General features: G+C 43.6%; 1 protein-coding gene across 4 annotated transcripts in view; it reads left to right on the top strand.

Moving 5' to 3' along the window:
* The first annotated feature begins 15,114 nt into the window (after positions 1 to 15,114).
* The window catches only part of ZHX2 (zinc fingers and homeoboxes 2), a 215,556-nt gene continuing 212,116 nt past the window's right edge, over positions 15,115 to 18,554 (top strand). For 2 of the 4 annotated variants that reach the window (XM_072603181.1, XM_072603178.1), the window contains exon 1: positions 15,116 to 16,511. The gene's annotated coding sequence lies outside the window, so the exon portion shown is untranslated. Of the gene's footprint in view, positions 16,512 to 18,554 lie in introns of all 4 variants that reach the window. The other 2 variants (XM_072603184.1, XM_072603179.1) reach the window with 2 other exon arrangements.

Genomic DNA, 18,554 nt, shown 5'->3' with positions numbered 1-18,554 from the left:
TCTCTCTGCCGTGGGACAGCCTTTCAAACATTTGGGGACTGTAATCATAACCCACTTAGTCCCTTTACCAGGCTAAATGCTTTTCATCTTCATATGGCAGGGACACCAAGTCCTTCCAAACTTTTATTAATGGTTATTAATTTATTGTTTATTAATTATTTGTTATTTATTGTTGCTAGTCTCCACACACCAACATGACAATCTCTATTTTCAAGAGGAAGAATGTAAGATGTGACCGACTAAGGGTTTCCTTAAATTTAAAGATCATTTTATCCATTTCATTGATTAAGGAGCAGTGAGAGTTGTGTATTTTGTTCCCTTCTAGCCACAGGAACCTGTGCAGACTCTGCTGACCAGAATCCAGAGGACCTTTCCAGGGCAGGCACCAGGCGCAGTTCTGCTGCCTTTTGTTCCTTACGTCTGTGGGCCAAGCATTAACCATCCTCCTCTCCCAGCCAAGCCTGCAGGGAAGCAGGATGGTGGTGACATCAGGAGGGAAGGATCTGTCCTCCTGGGGATTTAAACTCATTTCTCAGCTTCAGTCTCCAGGCTCTAAGTGATCTCAGTAGGAATAACAGCCCAGGGAAGATGACAGGATGAGGCAGGATGGAGTGTGGAGACTCTATTTGACCTACATTTCTTGTTTCAGACACATATTTGAGAGGATGTGTAATGGACACACATATGCTCCTCCTCCCTAGACACACATACACTCACACACATCCATACCACTCAAGTCTCAAGCTGGCATGAAAGAAGCATGATTTAAGTTCAGAGACCGGTGTGACGCCAGCAAGAAAGCTGGCTTTCCCCTGAGAAAGATTTATTTATTTCTCTAAAGGGCAATGAATTACAAACCTGTCAAAGACCCAACTAAAGGCAGCCCTGCCATGCTAAGTACCTGTGGCTCTTCTCCCACAGGGACAGTCAAACCCTTTGCATTTCTAGCCCTCCCTGTGTTTGTGAACTGGGGGCAGGGGGTGCCCCTCAGCAGTGATAAAGCCATCATCATCATCATGAGGGCTGAGAGAGCTAATCAAAGGCTTGTGGTAACGCCTGAAAGTGCAAACATTTGAAACTCTGATTTTCTTTCCTTTGGTCAGGTTTCAAAGGCCGCAGCTAAAACCCTGTGTGTGTGCCTGTTAGTCTCTCTCCACCTGACACACATATACACCCCCCAAATAAAAGTATGCTGATACTTCAAGGGATCTGTGATCTCCCCCCATGTGGATATGCCCTCCAATGATCCACATCACAGCCCATTCATGCCTTCTTATCCTGTGGGGGCTCTTGTTCAAATCTTTCCATAAATCCTTCACAGAGGATTCACCCAACAATCTGGGGGCCATCCTCTGGATTCCCTGATGAGGCGTGGATACCAACATGATGCCCAAACTGTTCACTGGTATCCCCCCCTCACTATAGGATGAGTCTCTTTTCCCATCCTCCCCCTCAAGTCTCCCACTATCCCCACAAGAATCCATCTCTCTGAGAGGTACAATGATGTGGTGTATAGAGTGCTGGCTTGGAATAAGGCCAGCACTTGAGTTCAAATCCCTCCTATGACCTTTCCCAGTTCTATGACCTTGGGAGAGTTACACTCTTTGTGTCTCAGGCAAAACTCCCATTACAATCTTGGACTTTAGGCTGTGATTTCCTGGTGTGGCTTCCAGTAAATTCCCAGTAGGTGTCCCATTATCTCCTTGAGGTGTTACCAATTCTGCAATCTGCATGAGTAGAGGGAGTTGCCACTTGCAGAGTTCCCTAGACTCTACATTTAAGTCTCCCTTGCACATCCTTTACATCTCTTCTCTTATGAAAATAATTCTTAGCTGCAGTCTGCAGAAGCCTGCCATTCTCCATTACCCTTTGGGGGAACCCACAGCCAAGGGTTTGCTAGAGTCAAATTCAACCAGAGTCGATTGTTAAATGTTCAGTGGGAGCATTCATGTTCAGAAATCGACAAATGCTACAAGTCAGGGCTTGATTTATTCTTGTGTTGATTGTCAGGATTTAAGAAAGTGATAGAGAAAATGGTAATAATAAAAATCAAATTGCTGCTGGTACATTTTTTTTTCTGGAAAGCTGGGTGTCAAACATTTATTAGTGGACAGAAACTGCAGTTGTATCACTACACAGATGACTGGCAGGCGTACAGCATCACAGGAAGAATGTCAGAGTGAATAATAAAAGTAATAGTAACAGCTAACATTTATTTAGTGCCTTAAGGTTTGAAGTCTTCCTTGTTACCCCGTCTCTCCCACCTGCTGAGAAGGGTCTCTCTCTCCCCACCCCCCTCCCTCTCTGTCTCTCTCTCTGTCTCTCCGTCTCTCTCTGTCTCTCTCTCTGTCTCTGTCTCTCTCTGTCTCTGTCTGTCTCTCTCTGTTTCTGTCTCTCTGTCTCTATCTCTCTGTCTCTCTGTCTGTCTCTCTCTCTGTCTCTCTGTCCCTCTCTCTCTGTCTCTGTCTCTGTCTGTCTGTCTCTCTCTCTGTCTCTCTCTGTCTCTGTCTCTGTCTCTACTTCTGTCTCTCCACATCTCTCATAACACTTTGACTAGACCTCTCCTTGCACTTGCCACATTTTGTCTCATATTATGACTATTTGTCTTCACATCTTTCTCCTCCTCTTGAGGGCAGAGCCCATGTCTTGTCTATTTTTGTACATAGGAAATAGCAGCTATTTAATAAACTGCATCGCTCAAATTGGATGAATAGAAAGAAGGATTCAGAGAATTTAGAGCAAGACTGGCCTTCAAGATCAAGACGAACGAAGCCTAACTAATTACCTCATTTTGCAGATGGGGGACCTGCCCAAGGCCACATAGCTAGTTAGAAACAGAGCTCGGATTAAAACCCAGATTTCCTGAGTCCTAGTGCAAAGCTACTTTCTACCCTTATAGAGCTTCCACATATTGAATGACTGCCTGACTGAGACTGAAAAGATCAGCTTTCAACAGTAGAAATCTAATCACCTGAACCCTCTGGCTGCTGAGAAACAATTATCAGTGAGAATTAAACTGATGGTAATAGCAAAGAGAACAATAAAGAGCCCACTGCTGGAGGGGCTGTGGGAAAATAGGCACATACATTGTTGGGGGAGCTATGAATTTTTCTAGCCTCTCTGGAAATTAATTTGGAACTGTATGCCCAAATTGTTCATGTGTTTTGATTCAAAAATAACACAAGTAAGACTATCTCCCAAATAGATCAAAGAAAAAGGAAAAGAATTCATATGTACAAAAATGTTTATAGCACTTCTTTCTGTAGCGGCAACGAACCATAAAATAAGAAAGCTGGACTTGAAGACCTATAAAATTTTTTCTGTCTCTATGTTTATGATCTATTAGAATGTGATCTCCTTGAGTACAAGGCCTGTTTGGGCCTGTTTTGGGATCTTGATCACTTAGAGTAGTGCCTTTCACATAATAAGTACTTGATTAAATGTTTGCTGATTGACTGATTGATCCCATGAAACTGAGGTTCAGAGAGCAAAATTACTTATCCAAGCTCATTCCTGGAGGTAGATGACTTAAAGTCAGAGGAAGTTTGGATATTTGGATAAATAACCAAAAAGCCTTGTCTCATTTTCTGTACCTACCATTGATGCTCTGTCCCCTAGAATGAAGGCCTAAATCCACACAAACTGGGTCAGATGCCCTGGCAAGGAGAAGACAGTAGCATGGGTATTCCTGATAGGTCTGATGGCTGAGAAATCTGACCTTGCCACGAACTCTAGATTATTTAGATCCAACTCTGTCCTAATGATTTCAATATGAATTCACATCCTTCCTAATGAGTAACGCACCTAATGTTGACACATAATCTGACTGTGGAGTTTATGGTATTTTATAGCCAATCATGAGTTTCTAGGATGGGTTGGCAAAGGGACATAGACCTGAGTATGTGTGTCAAATAAAGACTATTGGAATTTTTCAAAGAATGGTACATGTTAAGAGGGGAAATGAATTTGTTCAAGGGTTTTAAATGAAACTCAAGAACTCTAGTACCCCCAGTGACCGAAATTCACATGGTATCAAACAAGACTAATCACCCCCAGCCAGACAGAAGGGAAAAGGTGCACCATACTTGCTGATGGAAGGTTATCCTACTGCCCTTGGCACCAATCTCTGCCTTTCCCTATCCTCAATGGACTCACCTGGGGGAAGAAGGTCTGGAAGGGACACTCAAATGGGCTAGGGATTGAGGAGTAGTGAACTTGGCAGGTGTATAATTTCAAATGACCATAGATGTTAGGGTCATCTAGAGCTGGAAGAGGCCTAGGAGAATCTAGTCTAACACTCTCATATTGCAAAGGAGGAAATCAAGCTCCAGAGAGGTCAAGTGAATTGCTCAAAGTCTCATAGGTAGCAGGCATCAGAGATGGGATTTAAACCAATGCCCTCAGAATGCAAAGCCAATAATCTCATTTCATAAAAGGTTTAGGTAAATTCAGAGAGGATAGATTGATCATGAGTTATTAAGGGGAATGCGGTATTTGGGGTCATATGCTTGAAGTAATAGGAACAATAGTTCACACACAGAGTGCCTTGTATTTACAAAGCACTTTATATACTTATCACATTTAACTGACTCCTCGGGGTGGCATAAAGAGAAGCATACTTGAGTTGGAGTCAAGAGATCTGGGTCTGAATCTTGTTATGATACTTACCAACCCTGTAACCATGGGCGTATCACTTACCTTGTACCTCAGTTTCCTCATCTGTAAAAAGAGGATAATAACAGCATTGACCTTCCAGAGTTGTGAGAATCAAAAGAAATATTTGTAAAGCACTTTGCATCCACTGAAATGCAGTATAAATGTTACTTATTTAGTTTAGCTTCCCAACTGGCTATATCACCTTTGAACTTCATGATGTCTCACCAACTCCAAGTACTCTTCCTTCTCCTGACCCCCCTTTTTGGCTTCTTTTTGCTTGTTGTACTTCCTTATTGGACTATAAGCTCCTTGAAGGCAGATAAGATTTTTCTTTTTCATATCTGTATCCCCAGCACTGAGCATTGTTCAGTCATTTTTCAGTCACATCTGATTCTTCATGATCCCATTTGGAGTTTTCTTGGCAGAGATCCTGGAATGGCTTTCCATTTCCTTCTCCAGATCATTTTACAGATGAGGAAACTGAGACAAACAGGGTGAAGTGACTTGCCCAGGGTCACACAACTAGATAGTGTCTGAGGCCAGATTTGAACTCAGGAAGATGAGTCTTCCTGACTCCAGGTCTAGCACTCTATCCACTGCACCTCCCAGCTGTTCTCTTGGTTCATACTAGGTCCTTAATAAATGCTGATTGACTATTGTTGTTGAAGAACCAATTCTCTCTCTTTTGATGGAGTTCCAAAAGGAATATTCCTGGGACAACTCACTATCATGGTGTTGCTTTTTTATAGTTAACATCTGTTAATGACTGCACTGAGGGATAAAGTAACTCCTTTTTGTATTTGAACAAAAAGTGCTGGGATATAATCCCACCCTGTGCAGGCTCACTGCAAACATCCCTGTGTAACTCCCACAGCAAATAAGATGTTGGGGATGATATGGTCCTCATACTATTCCCACAGAACTTTGATCTTCTCTGTTAGGCATCTATCCTTTGAAATCTTTTGTTCCACATCACTGAGACATCATGAGTATTTGGTACTTATGTACCAAATAATAGTATTTGACAACATCCACTCTAAACGCTATTGCCATTCTTGTTATTATCATCTTATTCTCATATTTTTACGGGATTCAGATACAAATACCTCTGGAACAAATCACTATCAGGCTATTATACTTTTATATTTAATGTTCTGCACATTAAAGTCTTGTACAGGTGCATAAAGTAACCACTTTTGGAATTGAACAAAAGCATTAAGATGTAAGTTCATCCTCTTTAGAATCATCATTGGTACAATTCCAGTAACAGACAAGGATGATTTCTATGGATCTCACCCTGTTTTCACATGGTTCCGACCTCCTCTGCTAGGACTCTACATTCTGAAGGCTTTTTGGGTTCCATTTAGCCTGGAGATTAGGAGTTTGGGGTATGTCAACATCTATAAAAATGTATTATTTTTGTTATTGTTATAATGATTAGCTTTTCTCAATGTGACTTAAATCTACCTTGCTAGGCTTATTTCACATTTCTTGCCTTCAAACACTTTGCACTCCAACCAAATTGAGGTGCATGTGGTGTTGAGACAGGACTCTGGTGTGACGGCTTGCTGAGCCCTACTCAGGCCTGCTCATTCACCTTTGGTGTCCATCTGTGGACAACTCTCACCTGTGGCTCCAAGAATTGTAGCATGTACAGTGACCATATCCTGGTAAAACCATCTTCATAGATGGGCTAAACCAGGTTGAAAGTAACCAAGAGGCCTCAGACCCATCTGTTAGTTGGGGATGGGCAGGAGGGCTATCTGCCCCAAGTATGTAAAGACTTCCCCCAGCAGAATAAGCAGATGAGAACAATGTGTTCCAATGCCCACGAAGGTGACTGAAGCAGGTGCTGTGGAGCACTTAGAGCCTGGTCAGACACTGAAGACCAGGCCATCCCCAGCTATCTTGACTTTTGTCCTGCCACTGGACTTTGATGACTCTGGACAAGAGAATGAGGACTCTGTGTAACTCTGCCTCACTTAAATCCAATTCATGTTCAAGTGAAAACATCACCCCATGATGTCACTGGTCCTCTTCGACAACCACAGATGAACAACATTCCAATTAAATGTGCCTGCTTGCTGTGCTCTGAATCTTACACTAACTCCTTCCTACCTCTGTATTTTTGCAGTCTGAACCAACATGATTTAGACTGCCTCTTCGCAAAGCCTCTTATAATCTCTAGCTTCCTTCAAAAGGCACCTTGAATAGCTCACCTTTGTTGAGGATCAGGATGTTTGTCCATCTCCAATTCTGTGGAGCCTCCAGTTCTGAGATAGCTAGGAAGGGCAGTGGATAGAGAGTTCTGGGCATGGAGTCAGAAAGACATGAGTTCAAATTAGCTCTCAGACACTTCTTAGCTGTGTGGCCCTGGATAAGTCATTTTAACTCTGCCTCAATGACCTCAACTGTAAAATGGGGATAATAATAGCACCTACGCCTCCAGGGTTATTGTGAGGATCAAATGACATCGTATTTGTAAAGCACTTAGCATGGTACCTGGCACCTACTAGGTGCTCAATAAATGTTCCTTCCTTTTCTCTCTTCTGATCTCCCTCATCTTTCAGGGATCACTGATTACAGCTCATAAATCATCTTTCCAGTTCTCTCATTACCCTAAGATGAAGTTTATCAAGGGCTGGTGATTCCAGTCCCCCAAAGGCAGCTAGGTGCTCTGTTATCATCTTTGTGCTCATCTTGGGTTTCCATTCCTTGGTCATTTTTGTTCTGTCCTTTCCAGCTCACAGATGATTAGTTCTCCTTGCAGAAAAGACAACAGCAAACTAAGAGCATTAGTGCTACTTTCTGCCTACAATCAGTTAGCATTGCATCTACTCAGAGGAGCCATCTTATCCATTGCTATGCTAGTGAATGTTTTAACAACCAGCTGGGGGGGAGTGGGGGAGGATGTATATTTGACACACTTTTAAGTTTAATCTGCATTATTACCATTTTCTCCATCACTTTCTTAAGTCTAGACAATAAATGAAACAATAAATCATGCCCTAATTTGTATTATTTGCCGATTTCCAAAGCATAAATGCTTACACTGAAAACTTAATCTCTCTGAAAACCAGTTGGTACAACCTGGCTCCAATACATCCCTGATCCTGTCCCATCTTTGACTCTCTTTCCTCCAATGTAGCTTACATTTTTTTTGCTTTTGGTGTCCTTAGCTTTCCACACCAGCCTGAGTACATTCCGAGCTTTCGCAAAAAAATCTACTCTCACAAAAGTGCCATGTGGCATTCTTCTTACAAGATGAAATATAATGGAGGAAAACTTTAAGTCCTACATTTGGATTTTTAAGTCAGCTTTACATGATGGAGGAGTCAGGACTAGGAAGCAATTTATCTGAAAAAGATATGGTGGTTTTAGTGAAACACAAATCAATGATCAATAAGCATGATATGCTAGACAAAAAGGTTTATATAATCTTAAATTGAGTTAACTATATAACACTTTTGTACATAAAACTACTGGAAGGAATCTCAAGTCCAAAATGAAGGAGCTGAAAGTCGTACTATATTTTGTCCTGGTTATACTACATTTAGAGTATTATGCTTTATTCTAGTGACTACGTTTTAGGAGGGGCATTATCAAGTTGGAAATCATGTAAAGGAGAGTGGCCAAGATGTTGAAAGGTCTCAGGACTGCACCATTTCAGGACCTGGAGAAGGGAAGACTTAGATGGGTCATATCTTCCAATATATGGAGGGAAGTCAAGTCAAAGAGATATGAGACTTGTTCTGCTTTGCCCCAGAGGGTAAAACTGGGAGGAGCAGGTGGAAGTGGTAGAAAATTAGATTTAGCTTCTAAGTCAGAGAGAACTTCCTAACAATTAAAACTATGTAAAAATGGAATGAGCTGTCTTAGGAGGTAATGAGTCCTCTGTCACTGGAAGTATATATGTGTTTCCTCTGTTGGAAGATCTTCAAGCAGAGGCTGAGTAGTTATACAGGAGAATGTTTTCTTCCAGGATGGGTTGGACTAGATGTTTTTTGAGGTTTCTTCCAGATCTGAAATTCTATGATTCATTATCTTATCATTCAAATGTTTACACAATCTACTTCCAATCTTTTTTTATTTTTATATTATTTCTATCTTTTGCTATCCCCCTCTCCTACTCAGTGAGCCATTTCATATAACAAAGAATTTTTTTAAAAAGCAGGCTGGGGAGGGAAGCTGATTAGCAAAATGAACTCACTTGTCAACCAGCTCTGAAAGTATAAAAAATGATTCACATCCACAGTCTCCCACTTAAGGAAATAAGGGAAGGAGGTGAGTTCAACATCCTTTCTTTTTATTTTGAACTTTCATTTATTTTCAATTAACAAGCATTTCAGTTTCTTTTCATCTCACTCCTCCCCCTGCCCCAAATTTAAAATAAGAAAAACAAAATCCTTGTTTTCTTATCTCTTGTTCAGGACCAAATTTTGTCATTATACGTATACAGCATTTAGTTTTTAAATTTTCACTTTTTAAAAAATAGCATTCTTACACATTGCATTCCAAAATGCTTCGACAAATGTGTGGCTCTACTAACAGCAGGGTTAGGGTGCCTATCATTCCACAGCCCCTTCAACATTAACTATTCCCATCTTTGGTTATCTTTATTAATTTATGGAGTGTGAGGTGAAACCTCAAATTTTTAAAGTTGCATTTCTCTTAGTATTAGTGATCTGGAGCAATCTTTCATACCTCTGACCTTTTTAAATTAATTAATTCAATAAGTATCTATTGAGTTCCTATTAGGCAGGAGGTATCAAACTAGGTTATGAGAATGAGAGAAATGAAAAAATAATACCAAATCATAATTCCTGTCCTAATAATCCAGAAGAGGGCATATTACAGATACACAACTAATTATATTTTTTAAAAAGTAGAGTGCAATAAGTCCAGCAGAAAGTGTTGTTTTAGTTCAGAGACCAGAGGGAGCACTTCTGGTTGAGGGGATTAGGGAGCACTTAGATCCACAATGGACAAGTGAGGCTTATGGGGAACACCGTTACAAGCAGAGGAAATAGTATTAGCTTTTGAATTTTTTCTTTTCTTTTAAAATTTTTTTTCTTTATCATGAACTTATGAACTCACATATCAATAAACATGCACAAAGAAGATTGTATGGGAAGCTGTGAACTTCTGTTACCTGGTTTGGGGTTTGGGTTTTTTTAACTGAATATTTAATTTAACAATGTTACAAAATTGTACTGATTGATTGGGTCCCTTTTTGAACTTCCCTTTGCTCTTTTTAGTTTTTTATATCTTTCACTGATTTTTCTTTGTCTCTCTCTTTTTTTTATTTCTGTCACTATGCACTAACTCATCTCCCCAACCCAGCATAAATTCTCCCTTATAACAAGTAACTCTGTTCAAGCAAAACAAATAAGCCCATTGGCCATATCTGAAAATGTATGAGTTATGTAGCACCTCTAGTCCATTGCCTGTCTGACAGGAGGTTGGAAAACATACTTAATCATTGGTCTTCAGAAGTCATGACAGGTCATCAGATTTATCAGTCCTGAAGGCTTTCACAGTTGTTTTTCTTTACATTGTGGACATTGTATATTCTGCTCACTTCACTCTGTATCAGTTCATACAGGTCTTCTCAGTTTTCTCTGGATACGTCGTATTTGTCTTTCCTCTCCTCTCCTCTATTTCTCTCTTTCTCAATCAAGGTGGAAGTACAGTGGCCACTCACAAACCCAATCCCAATACTGATTATCACAGAGCTTTAATTTGCTCTATTTTTCCTGCCAGGGTTGGTTCACCCCTCCTTAGGCAGCCTGTTAGCCCTCTACAGCCAGGGGCTCACTACACCTGTGCCAAACATTGCCAGCACCTTATTAACACTTAGCTCTATAGGAGCTCAGAACTCCTTAGTTCAATCCACCAGCCTCAGCCTCTTCAAAGGCAGGGACTATAGTAGCACATGCTATCTTGCCCATCATGTTTTTCATTTCTTATGATAACAATATTCCATTTTATTCATTCATATCCAACAATTTGTTCTGACACTTCTCAATTTGTGGAGCCCCAGCTTTGTCTCCAGTTCTTTTATGAAGTGCTGTTATAAATATTTTTGTACATATGAGTCCTATTCCTCCTATCTTTGACCTCTTTGGGGTATAATCCTGAAAGTACTTTTTCTCTCCTTATACCACTCTAGCCAAACTAGTTCAGTCCCTCTCCTTGTGCGTGTCTTTCTCCTATTCATCTCCAAGACTCTGCTCATGATGTTTCCATGCCAGTGTCTTCCATATCCTTTCCCCATACAAATTCTACTGTTTAAAAACCAATTCTTGTCCCACTTCCTCTATGCCTGTTTCCTCCTGAGGAGCCCAGCCTCTAGCTATTTCTCCCTCTTGCACAGTTTTGCCTATATCACATATTTAACATAAACTCATATAAACAGAGAATCACAGAGAATCTGAAAGATGCAGATGATCTTAGGGGCTATCCAATCAGCCCAAACTCAACAGCAATCCTCATCTCCCTCTCTTCATCTGTCTCTCTCTCTGTCTCTCTGTCTCTCTCTCTCTCTCACACACACACACACCCTAACATGTATGTCCAGATTATGCTTAAAGACCTTCACTGAGGGCAAACTCAGTGTCTCCCAGGGCAACCCATTACACCAGGGTAGCTATAAATGTTAAGAAGTGTTTCTTCATATCCATATCTATCCTACCTCTGCAATTTTCTCCCATTGCTTCTGGTTGTGTTCTCTAGGGACAAAATGAACAAGATGAATCCCTCTTCCACTGACAACCCTTCAAATGCTTGAAAACAGCTCCCCTATACTTGCTGAATTTTCTCTTCTCCCGGCTAAGTATTATCTTTTCATGTGGTTTAGTAGGTTGAATGTTGGGCTTGGAATTGGGAAGACCAGGGTTCATATACTACTTCAACACTTATTCTCTTCCATATCCACATATCCTCCCTGAGAGCAGATCTGTTATCCTTCTTTGATGTCCCTATGTCCCTTAACATAGCTCTGAACATATAGAGGATGCTCAATCAATATTTCTGGAACACATTTTTAAAAATCTGATGTCTATCTATCAGTATTTTCAGTAACTCCATACACAATACCAATATTTTAAATGCTGTCTTAGAAAGAAACTAAGATACTTTTGGCAAGAACTATCTTCCCATAAGGCACACACCTTCTACCACCAGGTACTCTGACTGTCTACCCAACCAGCTTTCCAATGGACACTCCTCTATAGTATACCATTACCTAAGAACAAGAGAGACAGCACTAGTGTAAAGCAGTGCTTCTCAAACTTTTTGGTCTTAGGACTCCTTTCCCTTTTTAAAATTATTGAGGACCCTTCCAGTTTTTGTTTATGTGGATTATAGCTATCCATATTTACCATATTAGTAATAAAAATACCTTAGTATTGTTATAAAAAGGGTTTTTACCTCAAGGATCCCCTGAAAAAGTCTCATGGGACCCTAGGGTCCACACTTGGAGAATCACTGGTACAATGGAAATAACAATGATCTTTAAGTCAGAAGAACCAAATTAGGAACTTACTAACTAGATAGATGACCCTTAACTTCTCTGTGCCTCAGTTTTTTTCATCTTTAAAATGGTAATAATCTTAATAATGACATTTGCACTACCCATCCCACAGGATTCTTGTGAGGCTTTGAGTACTCTGAACATTTTAAAACATCTTATGGATATGAGTTATTATTAATGATGAGAGCTCATGTTTACAAGGTGCTATATAGCTAGTAAGTGGCAGAACCCAGAACTCTTGACTGGGCCTTTTACAACACAGTTTGGGGGACAGAAGAGTATGTAATGAGGCCTAATGTACAATAAGGCTTAAAAACTAAGTTGGAGCCAGGTTGTATTAAATGCCAAAGGAGTTTATATTTGATCCTCGGAGTAATAAAGGACCCCTCAAAGATGTGGATTAAGGATGTGACCAGGGCCAGACATGCCTTAGGGCTGCTTGGAGGAGATTAGAGGTACTGAGAGCCTTGAGATAAGGAGAGCCATCTTAGAAATGGAAGGTAGCTAAGAGGTCAGCAAGACCAACTTCCTATCTCCACAGAATTGTCTACAACAACCAAAGGATTATCTAAGCTTCCCCTCCCTCACTCGAAACCGTCAATGAGAAAGAACCCACCCCCTCCTAGGAGAGGCCATTCCGATGTTGGACACTCTGGATGGCTGAGAAATTTCTTCCTTACCTGGAACTACACTATGTTTATATTTATTTGCATATCTAGGATTTTTTTTAAATGTGCTACTTTAAAGATAGAGAAGCTAGAAAAAAAAAAAGGAGGCCAGAAAGAATGTTTTAGGTCATTCGGCATTTGATAAATATTAAGTGTTTATGTGCTAAGCACTGGGGAGATGAAAAGAAAAATTTACTGAGTGTTTGACCTCAAGGAGCTTAGTTTCCTAAAATACACGTGTGGACCCAGCTAAATATGATACAAAATAGATTCATATTGAGGCCAAAGAGAGATACAAAGTACCCTAGGAAAATTTGCAGATGTCAAGAACACTTTTAGTTGGTGGGAGACAATAGGAAACCACCGAAGGCTTTTGAGTGAGGGAGTAATCGGGTTGACCTGTATCTAAGGATGATTCTTTTCTAAGAGGTATGGGGGATGGATGGGAGAAGAAAAAGACACAAAGCTCAGGGCTCATGCAGGAGTCTATTGCAATAATTTAGACAAGGGCCTGATCTCGGGTTGTGCTGTCTGAATACGCTAAAGGGGGTGGAAGTGAGAGATGCTGGGAGGCAGAATCAACAAATTTTAACAACTGAAAAGTAGGATTGCTGGAGAGAGGTGAGTTAAAGGTCTGAATGTCCAGGAACATGGTGATACCATTACATGTCTAAAAATAATCTATGCTGATATGAGGAGGAAGATAATGATAAAAATGCCTTGTGTTGATAATAAAATTTAAAGTTTACAGGATTCTTTCTCATTTCACTCTCATAACCCTGGGAGGTAGGCAGTACTACCCTCATTTTATCAATTCAAAAAACAGGGGCTCGGAGAAATGAAATGATTTGCCCAGTACCACATAGCTAAGATTTGGGACTAGAGCCCAGATCTCCCCACTCCTGGACCAGTGAGCTTTCCATTGCAAACTAGATCTCAAGTGACCTGCTACATTTTGGTAATAAGAATGGATTTACACTTTTAAATTGAGAACATCTAGAGTTTAAAATTCTCTGATTTAAACCTCTCTTTTTACAGAAGAGAGAAATGAGGTTCAGAGAGGTTAATTGATTTGGGCAAGGTCACCCAGCTGCCTAGAAACAGAGTCAGAACTAATAACAGAATCACAGCATTCAGTTTACTAATCACATTTCCACCCTTAGCTTTTTTTTCCACCCTTATAGCTAACATTTGTTTGAAAGTCCCAGTCTAGGGGGTGACAAGGAGACTACTAAACAACTGTTTAGGCTCCCTAGGGACAATGGGACTGAGTTTAGTTGTTTTGAATAAAGTAACGTTGAACTTGGATTTAGGACACCCAAATTTAAGTCCAATCCCTAACATTCCTAACTAAGTAATATTGGGTGCATACAACATCGTTCTTCTGTGGCCTTAGTTCTATGTAGACTAGTTACAATATATCCACTGCCTACTTCAAAGGTTGTTTGTGAGGCTAAAATAAGACACTGTGATCTGAACGCTTTTTGTACTTGTGATGTCACATTTACAACTATGTAAATGTGAGTTATTATTGATTATACTCCATTATAGTTTATTAGGGCTGCTTCTAATAAATACTATCTCCTCTGCCAATATGCTCATAATCTGGTATGAGAATGTAACTTCAAATCCTAACTTGGCTATTTACTACCTGGGCCTGTTTTCCTGATCTGCAAAATGAGGGGATCCAGACTTGTTAATCCCTCAAGTCTTTTAATCATTTGGCCACCACATCTGGAGAGGAGCTAGAAAATTGAGGCCCCCCGAACTGGCTTTCTAAATGTTTTGATGACTGTATTTCCATACACTGGTTCTTGTAATGTTCAGTATTTTATTTTATGCATTTAAGAACATCATTCTGAGAAGAAGTCCATAGGCTTGACCCGATGCCCAATGAGGTCTATTCCACATACACAAAAAAAGATTAAAAAGCCCTGTTAAAGCCTACTGGAATTAATGCAAGGGGAGGAGGGGAAGTGTGGAGGTCTGCATTTTCTATATGCATAACAGATTTTGAAGATGCGAAATCATTAATTGCGTGTTGAGAAATTTACTCTCTAAGTTTCTTCAAGTCACTCATATGGCTCATCCCTAAATTCATCCAGACACAAGGTGCTAAAGTTTGCATTTTTATTTTTTCATCAATTTGTCCAGGGAAAAAGCCACACACTCCTCTCCCCGCCCTCTCCCTCCCCCCATAACCTGGCAGATCACCCGGGTCTCAACGGAGAAGGAATCTGAAAACCTCCTCTCCCCAAGCTGGACCCGAGGACTAGCCCTGGAGCTGTAATAAGAATGCTCCTCTTTCTGGGCACCGCTGGCCAGTCTCTGACATGCCAAGAAGATACCCATCCGCTTTCCTCTCTGGATCACTTTGATGCCAGCTACCTCCGGAGGGCTCACCCTCTAAAGTTCAGTTAGAGAGAGAGCAGAGGGTAAAAGTACATGGGTTCAGTTCTGATTTTTAACTTTCTCCCCTAGGCAGGACTTTCCTGACGCCGCAGAAGTGCGCCTTTCCTGAGCCTCCCCTTCAAAAAAGGGCAGAATTCTCATTTTTTAGAAGTTGAAGGCTAAGGTCTCCAAGCGGCACCAGGAGTGCGGAGGGAGAAGGGAAAGCCCGCTCGGCTCCCAGGTGAACGTGACCTCATTTGGAGGGGAGTTATGTAAGCGAGCTCCCCGTCTCCCCTCCCTCTGCCTCAGCCCCCGGCCACAGCGGCCAACGGGGAACGTGTCGCCCGCTCGGCTGTCTTTTTCGTGATAAGGAGGGCGCCCCGAGCTCCAGCAGCGGCTCGGGCCGCCTTCTGCGCCCCCTGCCCACCCGCCCCGGGCCGGAGGCGGCTCCGATGCCCGTAGGAGAGCTGCGGGAGGCGGCCGCATCCTCCGCCTCTTCCCTGCTTCTCTCCGGTTCCTCTATCTCGGCTCCACGTGGTCAGGATCAACAGTTTGCCGAGCTCCTCGGTGACACCTTGAACTTTTCCTGCGGAGCGGGGGCCTTCTCCCCGCGGGCGCGCACGGGCCGGCGGCCGGCCGCGCCTCGTGTTCCACGGCCTCGCCCTCCCCTCCCGCCCCGGTGCCCCCGGGGCCGGCGCGGAGGTCCCACTTGGAAGTTCATTCCTCCCCTCCCTCCCCACCACCCCTCCCTCTCGTCGCCATAAACAGCGCGCCTTGGGGGGCATTTCTTCCCCTCTTTTTAAAAAAAATGTTTGCGCAGCGTCCCGGAGGGGCCCGAATTTCAGTTCGCAACTTTCCGCGGAACCCGAGACCCGGGTGGAAGAGCCGGTGGTGGTATCGTATGCAAATACGCATGCTGACGTTAGAGATCATGTGGGTTTTGGCGTAGATTCCCCACTGATCGAGGGATTTTTTATTCCCCCTTTTTCCCCTTTTTTTGAGGGGGGGGTGGCCACCGTCTTCTCGTGGGGGTGTTCTTGGGAATTAGTGGCGCTGGAAGCCGCGGGCTCGGCTGCGGTGTGGGGCGCGGAGTGGGGGACCGGTGGGTGTGTGTGAGCGCGAGCGTGTGTGCGGAGGGGGCGGCCGGTGGTGCTGGTGCTGGTGGTGCTGGCGGCGACGGGGGGGGAGAGGCAGCCGGAGTTCCATTTTGGAGCGTTCGCGCGGCGCCTCCGCGGCCCCGCGTTCCACGGCCCGGGTGCAAGGTAAGAAAGTTCCCCCCGGCTCCCCTCCCCCGCCCTCCTGCGCCTTCCTCCTCCTCCTCCTCCTCCCTCTCCCTCCTCCCTCCCCCCTCTCCCTCCTCCCTCCTCCCTCTGCCTCCTCCTCCCTCCCCCTCCCGGCCGCACTTCCAGCCGCTCGCTGCACCGGGAGCACCTCCGCCGGCCCGCCACTCCGACCCAACTTTCCCACCGGCCGCGGCGGCGGCGGCGGCGGCTCCGGTGTTTTGTTAGAGCGCTCGGGCGGGGGGAGGGGGCGCGGGCGGCGCGGGAGCGGGTCTGGCTCTTTAATTTGTGTCCTTGTCATTGGGAGCGAGCACGGGGGGGGGTGGGCGTGCATTTTTTTTTCTTTCTCCAAACCTTTACAAGTTTTGGGTCATGGGGGGGCGGAAAAAGAGGAGGAGGAAGGGGGGGAGGAAAAAACATGTCTACGTTTCCCTATGTCGACATAAGCCACAAAAAAATATGGCGTCCGCTTTCGACAGGGCGTTACGTAGACGCGACTCCGGCTGGCTTCATTTATTTATTTATTTGTTCATTCCTGCCGCGGCCGTCCCTTCCCGCCCCCTCCCCCGCCGCCCTCCCCCACCCGCAGTCCGAGTCCGGGACAGCTGCGGGTCTTTTGTGCGGCGAGCGAGGCGCGACCCCCCGCTGTGAGTGTGCGTGGGTAACACTTACATAGGTTGCACGCTTCTGTGTGTGTGTGTTTCTCTTTTCCCCCCTTTCCCTGTGACGGTTTGTCGTAACGTGGTGGCAAGAATCATGCGTGACGTGGTGGGTTGTTGCAGCAGGGAGAAGGGGGGGACGAAGCCACAGCCACAGATCCGTGGTCAGTGGACCCCGTCACCCGCTCGGGTGGCACCCAGACAGGGGGGTGTGTGTAGTAGTAGAGGAGGACGGCTGTGGTGCGTGGGGGAGAGGGGTGGGAGACGCGCAACTTGCCCCTGCCCCGGGGGCGCCATCTAACCCGCTTCCCCAGCCACCCACCCGCAGTTCAAAGTGCCCCTCGCCAAAGGCACCCCGAGTTTGGGTTACCAACTCCTCTGCTGCCTTGCCAAGACTCTGTTCCCTCAGCTGTGCCAGCCTCCCTCTCCAGCCGCTCTGCAGAAGAGGTGCAGAAAGTTTGAAACAACCAGCATCACATGTATCCCCCATCCCACCCCTTTCCTTTATTTTCCTTTTCTTTCCTTTTTCTGTGCCTTTACTTGTCAGTGACTGAAGTCTGGAAGGAGAAAGGCTTGTTTTCCAGGCGGGGAAGAGAACTTGCTTCTCAGGAAGGAAAGTTGGGATTTGCTGGATTGATTGACTTCCAAGCATATGGGGGTCTCTGCCCTCAACCCTTTCCTGGCTGGTTCCTTTTTTAGAATGGGTTTCCTCAAGTATTTTGTGCTTGATAACAGTCAGGCCTTTTGTATACTTTTTCTTTTTGGGGAGGGAGAGGGAACCCAAGAATCTAGCCTATGGCTGAGCCCCTCTTTTAAAGGGTCTCTGGCCAGGTTTGGGTCCCTATAGCCCTCCATGGCTCTCAGGCCCCAAAGGTCATTGTATCATTGGATTCTTCACTGTTTCTTATCGAGTCCCTCAGGTAGCTAGTTCCTGAGCATCTTGTAGGTAAAGCACCAAAGTAAACCTCCCCTTCCCACCGAAAACAGTAGCATGTTAAGCATTGAAATGTGTGTTGAACAGCAGAGGGTGAGATTTCTGTCTTGATTTAAGCCTGAAAGTAACTTTATGTTTTGTAAAGAAAATCAGTTTGTGCAGCCCTGTCCTGGGGCAATAATGCTGCAAAGCACAGGATGCCAACCAACTGGAATAAATAACTTGTAAAGTGGCATATTTAATATTGAAAATAGATTTAACAGACTGCATTCAATTGAGTAGAACTGATATAAAGAGTTGATTTATGTGACAATATATATAAAACAAATGGATGCGTATATATACACATTCTAGAGGGCTAGAAAAACTACTGTAAAACAACAAACAAACAAAAAGAAACTGAAATTTGTCACTGATTATAGTTGGACGGTG

Source organism: Notamacropus eugenii, chromosome 4 (genome assembly GCF_028372415.1).
Source record: "Notamacropus eugenii isolate mMacEug1 chromosome 4, mMacEug1.pri_v2, whole genome shotgun sequence".
Lineage (NCBI taxonomy): Eukaryota > Metazoa > Chordata > Mammalia > Diprotodontia > Macropodidae > Notamacropus > Notamacropus eugenii.
Note: the sequence above shows the minus strand (reverse complement) of the source record. Positions and strands in the feature narration are given on the sequence as shown.